General features: G+C 39.4%; 1 protein-coding gene across 3 annotated transcripts in view; it reads right to left on the bottom strand.

Annotated features, from left to right (window-relative positions):
* The window catches only part of Mettl4 (methyltransferase 4, N6-adenosine), a 79,694-nt gene that overhangs the window by 20,645 nt on the left and 44,062 nt on the right, over window positions 1-14,987 (bottom strand). The window contains exon 10 of one of the 3 annotated variants that reach the window (XM_063267334.1): window positions 11,783-12,874. The exons of the other annotated variants lie outside the window; for them this stretch is intronic. The gene's annotated coding sequence lies outside the window, so the exon portion shown is untranslated. Of the gene's footprint in view, window positions 1-11,782; window positions 12,875-14,987 lie in introns of those variants that run through there. 3 annotated transcript variants of the gene reach the window in all.

The raw sequence follows: 14,987 nt of genomic DNA, 5'->3' as shown, positions 1-14,987 counted from the left end.
AATGGAAATAGAAGCAATCAAGAAAGAACACATGGAAACAACCCTGGACATAGAAAATCAAAAGAAAAGACAAGGAGCTGTAGATACAAGCTTCACCAACAGAATACAAGAGATGGAAGAGAGAATCTCGGGAGCAGAAGATTCCATAGAAATCATTGACTCAACTGTCAAAGATAATGTAAAGCAGAAAAAGCTACTGGTCCAAAACATACAGGAAATCCAGGACTCAATGAGAAGATCAAACCTAAGGATAATAGGTATAGAAGAGAGTGAAGACTCCCAGCTCAAAGGACCAGTAAATATCTTCAACAAAATCATAGAAGAAAACTTCCCTAACCTAAAAAAAGAGATACCCATAGGCATACAAGAAGCCTACAGAACTCCAAATAGATTGGACCAGAAAAGAAACACCTCCCGTCACATAATTGTCAAAACACCAAACGCACAAAATAAAGAAAGAATATTAAAAGCAGTAAGGGAAAAAGGTCAAGTAACATATAAAGGCAGACCTATCAGAATCACACCAGACTTCTCGCCAGAAACTATGAAGGCCAGAAGATCCTGGACTGATGTCATACAGACCCTAAGAGAACACAAATGCCAGCCCAGGTTACTGTATCCTGCAAAACTCTCAATTAACATAGATGGAGAAACCAAGATATTCCATGACAAAACCAAATTTACACAATATCTTTCTACAAATCCAGCACTACAAAGGATAATAAATGGTAAAGCCCAACATAAGGAGGCAAGCTATACCCTAGAAGAAGCAAGAAACTAATCGTCTTGGCAACAAAACAAAGAGAATGAAAGCACACAAACATAACCTCACATCCAAATATGAATATAACAGGAAGCAATAATCACTATTCCTTAATATCTCTCAACATCAATGGCCTCAACTCCCCAATAAAAAGAAATAGATTAACAAACTGCATACGCAACGAGGACCCTGCATTCTGCTGCCTACAGGAAACACACCTCAGAGACAAAGACAGACACTACCTCAGAGTGAAAGGCTGGAAAACAACTTTCTAAGCAAATGGTCAGAAGAAGCAAGCTGGAGTAGCCATTCTAATATCAAATAAAATCAATTTTCAATTAAAAGTCATCAAAAAAGATAAGGAAGGACACTTCATATTCATCAAAGGAAAAATCCACCAAGATGAACTCTCAATCCTCATCTTCGGTTGGTTTATATACAAGTGTGCAATTTCTAGGCTTGAAAGTAAAATGATGCTATCTGGTGCTGGATAGAGGAGCCTTATTTTTTATTATGGCAGCTTGCTATTTTTGTAACATGGTGATTTGGTTGAACACAATAAAGTACAGTAGTAACTGATCTCCCCTTCTTCCTGGATGAGTGAGGAGATGATTAAATGTTGATGTCAGCATCCTTGAGCACATTCAGATGAGCTTCTGCTTCTGTTGAAAAGGATGCTGTGTTTGATTGTGGTCCGAAGCTTTGAAGCACTACTTGGCATCTCCTTCCTTGGAGGTCTCACTGTTTAAACATAACAGATTTGATAGCTTGTTGGTAAGGTGAGGTCCAGCTTGTCTCCACTAGGTCATCTTCATGTGAATCCGGTGGTTATACGGTTTTGTTCTAGGGATATTTCATTTTTTTAATAACATTTTAGCTGACATTCATGGAGAAAATGAATCCTTAGAACTGTGCCACTAGTGAAAGGAAATCCTGTCTAGAGTATGTTTCTTTACAAAGCTGTGTCACACCATCCTTTGGGCCCTCTGCTGGAAAAGTAGAATCAAGTCTCAAATAATGCCTTTTAAATTGTATCCTCTAGTATTATAGATGTAGGATAGTACTGTATCATACCTCTGTAGATGTAAAATAGCTTGTACCTGCTTTATGATACGTAGTAGTGACCGTGCTTTATCAGAGCTGTTTTTAATGATGTTGCTCAGAATGTTTTCTTTCCAGATGATGATTGAGAAGCTAATTTAAAAAAAAATGGTGCCAGGTACCACAAGAGTAACAGAACTGTGCTGTTTTCTCGGGTTTTGTTTTTTTACTTTTTTTTTTTAATGGAGTGTGCTGGATGTCTCTACAGTTTTGTTCAGATGACTGCAGAACCTGGAAAAGCTGTTGCTGCTGTTGATGCATAACACACTGCTATTATTGGTCTTTTTATATAAATATAAATATATATATACAGATATATAATTTGAATTTTTTGAAACTTTAGCTGTGCTGTCAACTTTGGAAAAAAGTATCCCCGTTTACTGTGTTGAGTTGGCACTGTACAGAAATTAACAGCCATATTGGTCTAGAAATGTTGAACTTAAGTTTTTTCCATTTGTACAGGGGTAACACACTGTATTAAATATGTAAGGTCTTAAAAAAAAAGGATTTACCTGTGCTTTTTGTATTTTTCTGCAGGGGTTTCCTTTATGCTTGAGCTTCCTTTAGAGATTCCACTACATGCCTCTGATGTTAGCAGGCATTCAGCAGCATCAACCACCCAAGAGGAAGAAAACAGAAGTCTCTGTCTTGCCCTTCATCACAGCTTGCATTGATTTAACTAGTGGGTACCTTGGCTGTTCCTCACACCCATTATTTCTGAGAACAGTTAAGCTAGAAAAGCTTCCAGAATCTAAATTTTAAAATAAAAAGGACATCTTCCAAGAAGAGGTGTTTGGAAGCAATGCATTGATTGCAAATCCTTGTCAGTGGCTGAAGGAAACATAAAAACTTCTAGATTAATTTTATAAATTGCATTTTCAAAAGGTTTTGGGACCTTCTCTTTAAAAAGGAAGTATGTTCCATGCTATACATGTTAAAACTTTATACTATACATGAAGATAATTTATTTCTTTCCTTGAATTCTTGTTGCTTTTTTTAACCGTCATTTTCTAAAAACACCAGCCCACCTAAACATAGTAATTTTTCTGTTATGTTGACCATACTACATCAAAAATCAAAACTTGATTCACAACTATGTACTATGTAGTCTGACAGTATAGGCAAGGGATGGGGCTGGAGCTCAGGGATAACCAAGGCCCCTCATCTGATATTCAGCACACACACACACACACACACACACACAAACACACACACACACACACACACACAAAAGGCAGCAAGAAACACTATCTTTTGTCTCCAAGAATCACACTTAACTAGCACAAGATGCACAACAACTGAGTATCAAAGGATGAAGATCAAGTTACCAAGACACTACAAATAAGATGTGGCTATTCTTGTATCTGGTATATCCTTCAAAACTAATCATAAGAGACAAAGAGAGCACCACATAGTTTAAAAGGGAACAAGACAACAAGAAGACATAACAAGTGTGAATATTTATGCACCAAATGCCAAAGCCCCCAATTGTATAAGCAAACAGTAAATCCATAAAAGACCATATAGGTCCTGATACAATAATAATTAATGACTTCAATTCCCCAGTCTTCTGTGAGAGTAGATCTTTCAAGCTAAAATTCAGCAAGGAAAATTCAAGGTTAAATTACACTGTAAACCAACTAAACTTAATACCTATATATAGAGCATTCCAACCAACACATAAAGCAGAACATACACATGCTTCTCAGAAGCACATAGAACCTTATCCAACATTGATCACATGGGCCACAAAGGAAATCCTAACAAGTAACAATAAAAAAGGCAACATAACTCCTTGTACCCTATCAGATCACAATATAAAACATTAGAAATCAGCAGCAAAAGAGACCATTTAAGTACACAGAGGAGTGGAGACAGGACAATACACTTTTGAATGAACAATGTGTCACTCAAAACACTGTAGAGGAAATTCAAAAATTCTTACAGCCAAATGAAAATGAGAGTAAATCTGCCAGAACCTTGGGAATGCAGTCAAGATAGCCCAAAGAGTAAAGTTTCTATCAAGTGCTCATTTCCTCAAAGAGAGAGATTCCAAGTAAACAACCTAATAATGCACCTCACGGCTCTAGCAGATGACAAGACATAGCAGGCTAAGGTAGGAGTTAATGAATTGGAGACTGAAAGAACAGTATATAGAAACAAACAAAGTAGGTGCTTTGAAAAAATTAATAATATTGACAAATCTTTACCCCCCAAAAAGAAAGACCCAAACAAAATACAATATAAAACAAATAAAAAAAATCAAAACACAAAGATTAAAGGGGATGTTATAATTAATGCTGATGAAATCCAGAACATTATTAGGGAACACTCTGAAAACCTGTAGTTCAAAAAAGTTGAAAAACCTAGAGGAAAAAATGAGTGTGTTTCTAAATGCCTGTGACAAACCAAAATTAAAGGCATCAGAATAAATAACTTATACAGACTCATGAGAAGCAATGAGGCTTGTCTATAGGGGCCAGTGAGATGGCTCAGCAGGTAAAGGTCACATATGTCTAATGACCTGAGTTCAATCCCTGGAACCTACCTAAAGTGGGAAGGAAGGAACCAACCTGATGGAGCTGTCTTATGACCTCCACATGTGTCATGGCACACATACACACACACACACACACACACACACACACACACACACACACACACACTAAAAAGAACTGAATCCAGTCAGCTAGATCTAACCACATGACTAAATAGAGCTTCCCATGTGTTAAGATGCTGTGAGAGCATTCCTTGTACCAAGCAGTAGACATATCTGAGGTGTTTAATCATCCCAAAGGACTCAAAAGCAGAAAAACAAATTGTATCACTGATTTATCATGAGCTCTGTTCTCTCATTTCAAGCTCCTGGACTTAGGTAGAGTATGAAGAACTCAGACACACTCCAGGTTCAGGACTAGCCCCACCACTGAAAACCAGCAGAACCATCACATCAACTACTTTACCAGGTATTTCTCCTCATCTTTGAAACGGAGTGTAGCACCTGGCACATACGTGACTATAATGATTAAATCAGTAGAGCAAACACCCACTGTGCCTGAGCACACATTCTTTTGGAACATTTTGGATTTTCTGCTCTGGCCATTACACAATAACCAACTTCATGCACTACTATCTGATAACCCGGTTCTATGACTTGGAGAGTCTAGTGAAAATAAAAAGCCAAAGTCTCTGATTATAAAATCATTCAAGCTTTCAAGACATGGACCCTTGTCAGGTTCCACGGGTTGCGTATCTGACACCAGCTCCTCCCCTTTGCTGGGTCAAAATCATCTCTCCATTTCTGTCCCAGGGTTTCTTTGAGAACATGAGTGATTATGACCTAGAGGTCAAGGTTGGAAGGAAGCCAATGAGTAAACATCGCCATCTGCTCTCACATGGATTGACAATTTAGAGGACTTGTATAGGAGTTCTCAGTCAAGTAGAGTCAGCCATGCACAGCCACAACAAGCCTGCTGATGTCAGGGATCAATTTCCCTTAACTTTCTGACCTGCACGCAGGTTTTGGTCTTAAACACTGTCTTGGGCTTAGACAGACATACTATGGCCAACTACCATATGTACTTCTCATCAACCTCATCAACATGCTCTTTGTCCCCTTCTGTATTGCAAGAGCCAGTGACCAAAGAAGAGTAGTAAGGATCAAATTCTCACTGTAAGAGTGAAGAAGAAAACAAAATGTTCATCCTCTCTTCAGGTATAAACACCCTTTGCTTCAAAGTCATATACTCATTTTGTCTCTATCCCAGACATTCCATTTATTGAAGTTCTGTTTTCTCTGACATCCAGTTGGCCTTGATCCTATAATAATCTCACTGGAAAAGAAAGCATGATCATGACTCAGGCTCTGAATAGGGCAGGAGAGCAAGATTCATGATCTTACCAATAATACAGTAAACTAATTTAAAGGAAGTAAAGTACTCTCAAGACAGCGCTTTAAAAGAATAAAGGACAATTGGATCCTTGACCAGCTGAGAACCTCATTCTGATAGCTATTAAAAATTTATAAATCCTACTTGCTTTATATCCTGTGTTAGAGGATTGTACTTTTCTTTCTCAAAATAGAATTCTTTATCTTATGTCTTTAATTCCTCAACACGGTTACCCAACAACGTGTCTCAGAAACAACATTAGAGCAGGAAAACTACACCAAACTCATCTGCCAGTTCAGGTCCAGCTACCTGCTGGACGTCTACCCTCAGACACATTTCATTAAAAGTTCAATTCAGCAAATCTAACCTGAGTCTCCCCTAGATCATTAGGTTTTTCTACACCACTGGTCATCAGGCTGACCACTTTGGACCTGAGCAATTATCACAAGGCTTCTTCCTGAAGAAAACTGACCTTTGGTCCCTTCTCAGCTCTTTAGCTAGAGGTCTTCTGGGATCTTTGCTGAAGTGTTTATTGGTATGGCCTCGTGTGGGTCTTGTGCAGGTGACCCTACTGTTAATAGTTCATGGCTACAGCATCCCTGTCATATCTAGAAGGTACTACATGTTTTTAACATATAAAACCGGATTATTTACTTTTGCCTAACTATAACATATATGTGATAGAAACATACAAAATAAGAGAGATACATGTTAAAGCAATACTAACCATCAGTTTATACACTAGCTGGACAACAAACAAGACGTTTGGGGACACATTGTAAGTGTATGTAGAAATATCCAACTAATTAAACCTTCCTGCAATAACCTACCTTTAAACAGGAAATTCCTTGTCTAGGAATTTATCTTTTAGATACATTGAAATGACTACTCTGTTTTGAATGTATAAGATATTTACCAAAGCACTATTTGACTTAGCAAAAGTTTGAAAACAACCTGTCAATAGATGACTGACTAAATCAATTTTAATATATTTATCCAATGAAATATTCTGTTGCCATAAAATTTGGTAAGATTTTTTGTAACAATATGTAATAGTTTTAAAAGCTAAGTGTTTTTAAACCACAAGGTGTTTTAAGGGGAGAGTATTTTATCATCTGCCTGAAGAAGATGAATATATTCACACATGTCTGTTTGCACATAATTAGATAATTCTGGAAGCACATTATCAAAACTAATAACACAGTTTGTATCTGAGGAGGAAGGCTAGATGTTGAAGAACAAAATGGAATGTGGATTTTCACTACATGCCTTCTGTAGCTTTTGAAGTATATGAATATATGCTCTAATTCAAAATAAAAACAGAAGGTTCTGGAGAGATGGCTTGGTGCTTAAGAGCATTGACTCCTCTTCCAGAGGTCCAAAGTTCAATTCCCAGCAACCACATGGTGGCTTACAACTATCTGTCAGCTCTCTTCTGGTGTATCTAAAGATAGTGATAGTGTACTCATATAAAATAAACAAATAAAACTTAAAGAAAAACAAGGCTGAGGAGATGACGTAGTTCATAAGAGCATTTGCTGTGGGAACAGGAAGACCTAAATTCAAATCCCTAGTGACCATACACAAAGCCTGCAACTCCAGTGCACTGGGGGACAGAGGCAGGAGGATCAAAAAACTTGGTGGCCACCAGCTTAACTCCAGATTCATGAGAGACCTTGTCCTCAGAGGAGTAAAATGGAGTGGACACCAGACATCTTCCCCAGTTTCTATGCACATGGATGCCCACATATACAACACACACACACACACACACACACACACACACACACACACACAAGCACGTATGCACACACTTTTTTTTTAAAGACAGAGTCACACTATATAGTCCTAGCTGGGCTCAAACCCAGAAATATACCTGTTTCTGTCTTGCTAGTGCTAAGATTAAAGGGACACTGCCACACCCATGAATTATTTTTTTTATTTTAGTAAGGAAGATGGGTTGGCAAATCCTTTATGTCTTACTTTTAGATTTGGGGGATCCCTAAAACAATCATGAAATTTTTGCATTTTTCATTTGAATCTGAAGAGAATAAAGGCTGAAAGGGCCAGGAAAGGTTTAAGCAACATGGCATCAGGGAGGAATCTGAAATCATGTAAGATGGACTTCATAAAATCCTGAGGAAACATGAGAAAATAACAATGTGACTGTTAAGTAAGTCGTTGTCTAAATAGCTCTAGCAAGAAGGCACTGCCGTGTGGCTCTCTTTAAAGTGTCCTTGGGACTGAGGCACCTTTACCAGTGGCTCCTCAAATGTTCTTTCCTCTGCAAGCTGCTTCCATTCTCCATCCCTGGCCCTGTCAAAGCTCAATGGTGGCTTGGCCCACACAGCTGTGCTAGTTCTTTATAATCATATAGCAAGAGCCCAAGCTCTGAGACAGTCTACTGTCCCCTCACAAACACATAACATTAACACAGTCTTTATAAAACTAGACATAAACATGCACAGTGCAGTGATCACATGACAAGCAAAGAAATACCTGCAATTCCCCACCTCGGGACTCCTGAAGATAGTTAGTTCTCTTACCACACTTCACGTAAGCAGTGTCCAAGACCGCAAGACCGAGTCAGCTCACCCACTCTCAATGCAGAGAAAAATCTGCCTCCTTCATATAAAAGTCTGCTGGGAATGGGACTAGAGAGAGACAGCTCAATGGTTAAGAGTACTGGAGGCTCTTCCAGGGAACCTTGGGTTCAGTTCCCAGCACCCACCTGGAAGCTCACAGACATCTGTAACTCCTGTCCCAGGAGACTGCAGTTCCAGAGGTTCTGATGCCCTATTCTGGCCCCCATGAGCAGTACATGTATGTGGTACACTGACATACATGCAGGCAAAACAACCATACATATGACATAAATAAAAATTAAGGCTTAAATTTTTTAAAGAATAAAATAAATTTAAAAATATGCTGTGTTAGAAGAGTAGAGTAGAGGCCAGCCATGAGCACATGAAGAAGCAGCCCCTTTTATAATGTCTGGCACACCTGGCTGTTGCCAGGTAACTGTGGGGCAGAGCATACCTGGCTGTTGCCAGGTAACTGTGGGGGTGGAGCTTAGACAGAATGCTAACACAGGGTAAATCATCCTTGTTGTAAGAAAGATTTAAAATTGCCAGCGTTGGGAGTCAGAGGAGAATCTGGGAGGAGTTAGGGGAAGAGAAAGAATATGATCAAAATATGTCATATGAAATGCTCAAAGATAAATAAAAAACCAAAATACTAAAAAAAAATGTTGTGTTCTATCTGTGTGGAAATTTTGTGGTACACATGTAACTTAATGGTTCGGGAGGGAGTGTCCATACATCTTTGGGCTACTTGTATGTAATGAAAACGGCCAAGAATATAGTTTTTGTACATAATACTTAGGAGGTAGACTCTAGAAATTTGAACTCAACAACTCACTACAGTTCAACATTCATTTATAATTATAAAGCAGAGGGTAAGAAGCCAGACAGTGGTGACTCGTGCCATTAATCCCAGCACTCAGGAAGCAGAGAAAGGTGGATCTCTATGAGTTCAAGGCCAAGCTGGTCTACAAAGGGAGTTCCAGAACAGCCAGGGCAGTTACACAGTGGAACCCTGTCTCAAAAACCAGAAAGAAAAAGAAAGAGAGAGAGAGAGAGAGAGAGAGAGAGAGAGAGAGAGAGAGAGAGCGCAGAGGATCAGTGACAGAATAAAGCAGGAATAACGCTTCAGATATTTAAGCATTAAAGACTGGGATAGCTATTTCTCTTGGACTTGGGGGAACTGCACTGGTTTCCCATGTAAGTGAGCATAGTGAAGGCCCTTGCACACGTGTTAAGAACTACTCAGTGTGCACCCCAACCTCGGTCGTCCAAGTCTGCAGCCACAGCTCTCCTGATAAGGGAATCTACTTGGCCAATCCTCTCTTACGAAACCCAATTTCAGTTACTCTTAACACTTAGAAGACATAAGTAATAGTTCTAATGTGAAATCTAAAATTTAGAGGCAGTGAAATGTTTTGCTCTACCTCCCTCATTTGCAATATAATAATATTCATTCTTACTCCAAGGGGTCCTTCTGAAGATCAGATGATATAATGATCTATACACTTTTCAAATGTCCCCTCTCGGAGGACCTTTCTCCAGTGGCCATGCGACTTTGAGTAACCATAGCCAAAACTGCTGAACCATAAAAGACCTCAAAGGACCCCCTACTAAGACTGGGGAATTGGGCAAACCTAAGCTTTTAATCTAGTAATCAAAATTAAAGCTATCAAAAACCATGGTTAAGAAATTAACGTATTGAGGTTCTGCTGATACGTCTAGACAGTGTGCCTGTATTCAATCAACACAAACAAATTTCCTAGGAAGAAGGAAAGGTTTATTGGTACACCCAAACCTCTAGCATCTGACAAGTAAAAAGAGCCAAATTTCACGTCCCCCCCCCACCTTGGAAAGATGCCCCACAGATACTTAATAACACGCTCTGTCTCTCTTCAATCATACTAGTATATGCAAACTCACCTTCACAGTCCGTTTTAATTACAGGAGTGCCACATAGAACACGGGGACTCACTGCAACATGTTCATTGCCCTGTGTTGCATCGATCAGTCTGCACAGCAAGTGTACTTATAGGATATTCGTTAATTCTTAGTCTTGAGATTTCTACAGGTTCAGCTGAAACCAGAAGCAGGTGCCCCTTACTGGGAGGTGGTGTGAAAATCTTGGGAACACCAAGGCCATACTAGTCTATGCTGCATTCCATAGGACTCCAATTATGGAAATAGATTCACATGTTTTGGTTATATTAGTGGCCCCAGTTCTTTTTCAAATGAAACCTAACGCATTTGTGAAGGTTAGGGCTGATCTAACACTTTGAAACTTTCTTTTATATCAGGTAGAGAAAGGGACTGCCATCTCACTGTGCACTCTCAAAACTTTGCTAAGGTAGAAATTCAATATGTTGAGGCTATTTAACTCTTCAAAGCCTCAGCTTCTGCGAATTAAATAACTTCAGGGGGAAACATTTTCAAAGCCTTTTTTTTTCTTCTAAATCAAAAGCAATTTAAGAAATCCCAAGCTACCCAAGGCCAGAGGTAGTAAAATATAATTACTTGATAGATACACTATTGTCTTAGACAGCAGATAAGAAGCCAAGTAAAATGTCAGTGTAGAAATAAAGAGACAAATTGTAGATAAAGCTGAAGGACTTCAGAAGACCAAACAATAGGAAATTATTAGAATTGAGTAGTGGCGTTAAGCAACAAGGGCAACTTAGGTGATATATATGAAGTTAGATGCCCTGAGGAAAGAAAATCTAATTGAAGTGGTGTGCAGGTGTCTAAAAAGAAAGCAATTTTGATCAGCCACCAAAAAAAGTACATTTGAGCCCCAAACCAAAAAGATAAAAGACTTTCCCATTGAGGAAAAAAACATGAGACCAGACATAACCAAGATGTCTTCATTTAAGTCCTATGTGATTGTGTGGTACAGTTCATCCACTCTGGAATTCCAATGTACAATTGGACTATCTTAGCCAGACAAGCATATTCTCTCTGTCTGTCTCTCTCTCTGTCTCTCTCTCTCTCTGTCTCTCTCTCTCTCTCTCTCTCTCTCTCTCTCTCTCCTCCTCCTCCTCCTCCTCCTCCTCCTCCTCCTCTTCCTCCTCCTCCTCTTCTTCCTCCTCCTCCTCTTCTTCCTCCTCCTCCTCTTCTTCCTCCTCTTCCTCCTCCTCCTCCTCCTCCTCCTCCTCCTCCTCCTCCTCCTCCTCCTCCTCCTCCTCCTCCTCCTCCTCCTCCTTCTTCTTCTTCTTCTTCTTCTTCTTCTTCTTCTTCTTCTTGCTGCTGCTGCTGCTGCTGCTGTCTTTGGTTTTGTTGTTTTGGGGGTTTTTTTTGTTTTGTTTTGAGAAGGGTTTCTCTGTGTAGCCCTGGCTGTACTAGAACTTGCTCTGTAGACCAGGCTGGCCTCAAACTCAGAGACTTTGACAATTCTTTTGACGATTTTTCCCCCTCCCCTTCCTCTCTCCCACCCAGGTCCCTCCCCCTCTCTGCCTCCCATGATTATTTGGTTCCCCTTCTAAATGGGATTGAACTATAGTGTGAAAAAAGTTAATTGTTTCTCACTTGGATTATACTTCACAAATATTTAGACAACTCAAGTTGTTTCTGTACTCTAAGGGAGGCAGGTCAAGCTAGAAAGGACAACTGTAAATTTCCAAAAGAAAAAAAAAGCCAAAATGTCTCTCTGCTTGCCACTAAACTCATGAAATTCCAAGGGTAAAAGAAACTAGATAGGCCCCCTAAACTGAATGTCCCTCTTTTCTTTTCTTTTTTTTTTTTCTTTTTTTCGGAGCTGGGGACCGAACCCAGGGCCTTGCGCTTCCTAGGCAAGGTCTCTACCACTGAGCTAAATCCCCAACCCCATGTCCCTCTTTTCTACTTCCTGTGTGTCTCTATGTCCAACCTCCTGACTTCCTCTTACTCTCTATGGTATATTCCTATGTTCATTCCCTGTCAACTGGTTATCTGTTCTACCTCTTGATGTATGGTTGACTTTATTTATCCCTGTTTCCAATAAACAAAAATCTCTTAGATTATAAAGGTGTGTGCTAGAGCTCAGCCACACCACGACTAGAAAGAGATTTTTGCACTAAATAACACAATCTGTTCACAGTGTGATCAAATATCCTGCAACATTTTTTTCTTACATCTGTAACATTGACAATATCACATATTGCTGAAAGAAAAACTCAGGAAGCTCTGAACATCAACACTTACTTGTCCCTTACCCCTTAGAGATTCTGCTTTGCCTGGGAAATTCCTAGTCATCTGTCATTCTTCAAGCTCTCCAGAAGAATACATTAAATATCCAGAGTTGAGAGCTATTTGGCTAAATGGTGAAAACTCTAAATAAAATTTCTAAGAGCATGATCACATTTTGCCTCCATGTATGTGCTAATTGATGTTTGTCATTCTTTATGTAAACTTCAATATTAACACCTACAGTACACAAGTCCATAAAGTCTCAATGAGAGTCATCTGTCAAACTTATACTGTGTCATCCGAGTCAAAATCATAAACATTGTGTCAAGAACGATAGATCTTCAATTTTAGTGCACCTCCTTGGACTGTTAATCAATCTGAAACAACAGAACAACAAAACCTTAATAGAGAAAATGCCTCCATAAGATGGGGCTGTAGGCAAATCTGTAAGGCATTTCTTAATCAGTGATTGATGTGGGAGGGCCCAGCCCATTGTGGGTGGGGCCATCCCTAGGCTGGTGGTCTTAGGTTCTATAAGAGAGCAGGCTGAGCAAGCCATGAGGAGCAAACCAGTATGCAGCACCCCTCCATGGCCTCTGCATCAGCTCTTGCCTCAAGGTTCCTTCCCTGTTTGAGTTCTTGTCCTTACTTCCTTCAAAGATGAACAGTGATATAGAAGGGCAAGCCAAATAAACCCTTTCCTCCTCAACCTGCTGTTTGGTCATGGTGTTTCATCACAGCAAATAAAAGCCCTAACTAAGACACACACAAATCAAACACTTACTGAAAATAAACCATAAAGAAATTTATTTTAAAACAATTCTTTGGTATACATATACTTTTACTATATAACAAAAATTAAAGAAATATTGTATAATAATGTGGAGGGTTTTTTAACACAAAGAATTAAATTGTGGGGGGCTGGAGAAATGGCTCACTGACTGCTCTTCTAGAGGTCTTGAGTTCAAACCTCAGCAACCAATGGTGGTTCACAACCATCTGTAATGGGATCCGATGCCCTCTTCTGGTGTGTCCAAAGACAGTGACAGTGTACTCACAATAAGTAAGTAAATAAATAAATCTTTTAAAAAAATAATTAAATCTTGGGTGAATTTTTGATACTGAAGCATACAAAACACCTTCAATATTTTTTCAAGGTTGATAAGTAATCTGGTTTTATAATTGTTAATATTGAGGATGCCACTTTATGTAAATATGTGATATAAAATTGTGAAATGCATGTAGGATAACTTCAGAAATTGCCGAAAATTCTGTCATAGTCTCATTTAGTGTCTTTTCTCCATAAAACTCAAGTCAGCATCTCAAGCAGTAACCCTTTGTGTGAGGCACATGTGTATAGGTGTGTGTTCATGGGCATGTGCTCATGCACATGCCTGTGAGTGATAGGGTTGCGTGTGTGTGGACCAGAGGTGTCTTCAATTGCGCTCCTCTTTGTTTCTGAGTCAAGGTCTCCTATTCAACCTGGAGCTCGTTGTTCTGGCCAGGCTTTCTAGCTAATGGGCACAAGCTCCTGTCTCCACATCCCACCCCCAGAACAATGGACATTTTTAACATGACTATAAAAATGGTGCTATTAAAGTGTCAGGGAAATGCATGGCTTTGAAAAGGTATAATAAAGGAGGGAGTATGGTGATTTGAATGAGAATGGTCCATGGAGGCTCACAGGTTTGAATGCTTGGTCCAGAGTTGATGGTACTGTTCCCAAAGAATTAGGACATATGGTTTTGTTGGAGGAGGTGTGTCACAAAGGGTAGGCTTTGAGGTTTCAATAGCCCACACATCCAAGTGATAATCACTCTATCTATCTATCTATCTATCTATCTATCTATCATCTACCTATCACTATCTGTATATCTCTCTGTCTCTTGCTTATGGATCAAGATGTAGGCTGTCAGCTACTGCTCCAGTACCATTGCTGCCTGCCGGCTGCCATGCTCCCCACCATGATGGCCATAGTCATATACCTCTGATACTGTAAGTCCCCCCCTAAACTCTTTCTCCTATATGTTGCTTTAGTCATAGTGTCTTATCACAACAACAGAAATCCAAATAAGACAAGAGGTGACCCAAATTCAAAAGGAGAAGAAACCATGAGTTCTCTCTCATATTTGGACTCAAGCCTGTAATGTGTACATATGTAGAAGAATATAGACTGGGATAAACCCTAAATACACTAGAAATACAAAGGAGATTAAAGAAGTAAAAGAGATACTGAGGGGGTAGGGGAGGGAAAGACACGTGTCACATGAAGGCAGAACAGAGACTAGGGGAGAACACAAGGACAGAAGGGAGTAGTCGAGATGAGGAGGAAGAATCTACTAATCTATGCTTCTTTTGAAAGTGACAACAGTGAGTAACAAGGATTAAATTTCCATTACTCTGGCCAGTATAAATGTCACTTCTTCAATCCTAAATTGCAGAGAACTATTTCTTAGTATCAAGCAGAAACTCGCTTCTCTAAGGGCCAGT

Source organism: Rattus norvegicus, chromosome 9 (genome assembly GCF_036323735.1).
Source record: "Rattus norvegicus strain BN/NHsdMcwi chromosome 9, GRCr8, whole genome shotgun sequence".
Taxonomy (NCBI): Eukaryota; Metazoa; Chordata; class Mammalia; order Rodentia; family Muridae; genus Rattus; species Rattus norvegicus.
Note: the sequence above shows the minus strand (reverse complement) of the source record. Positions and strands in the feature narration are given on the sequence as shown.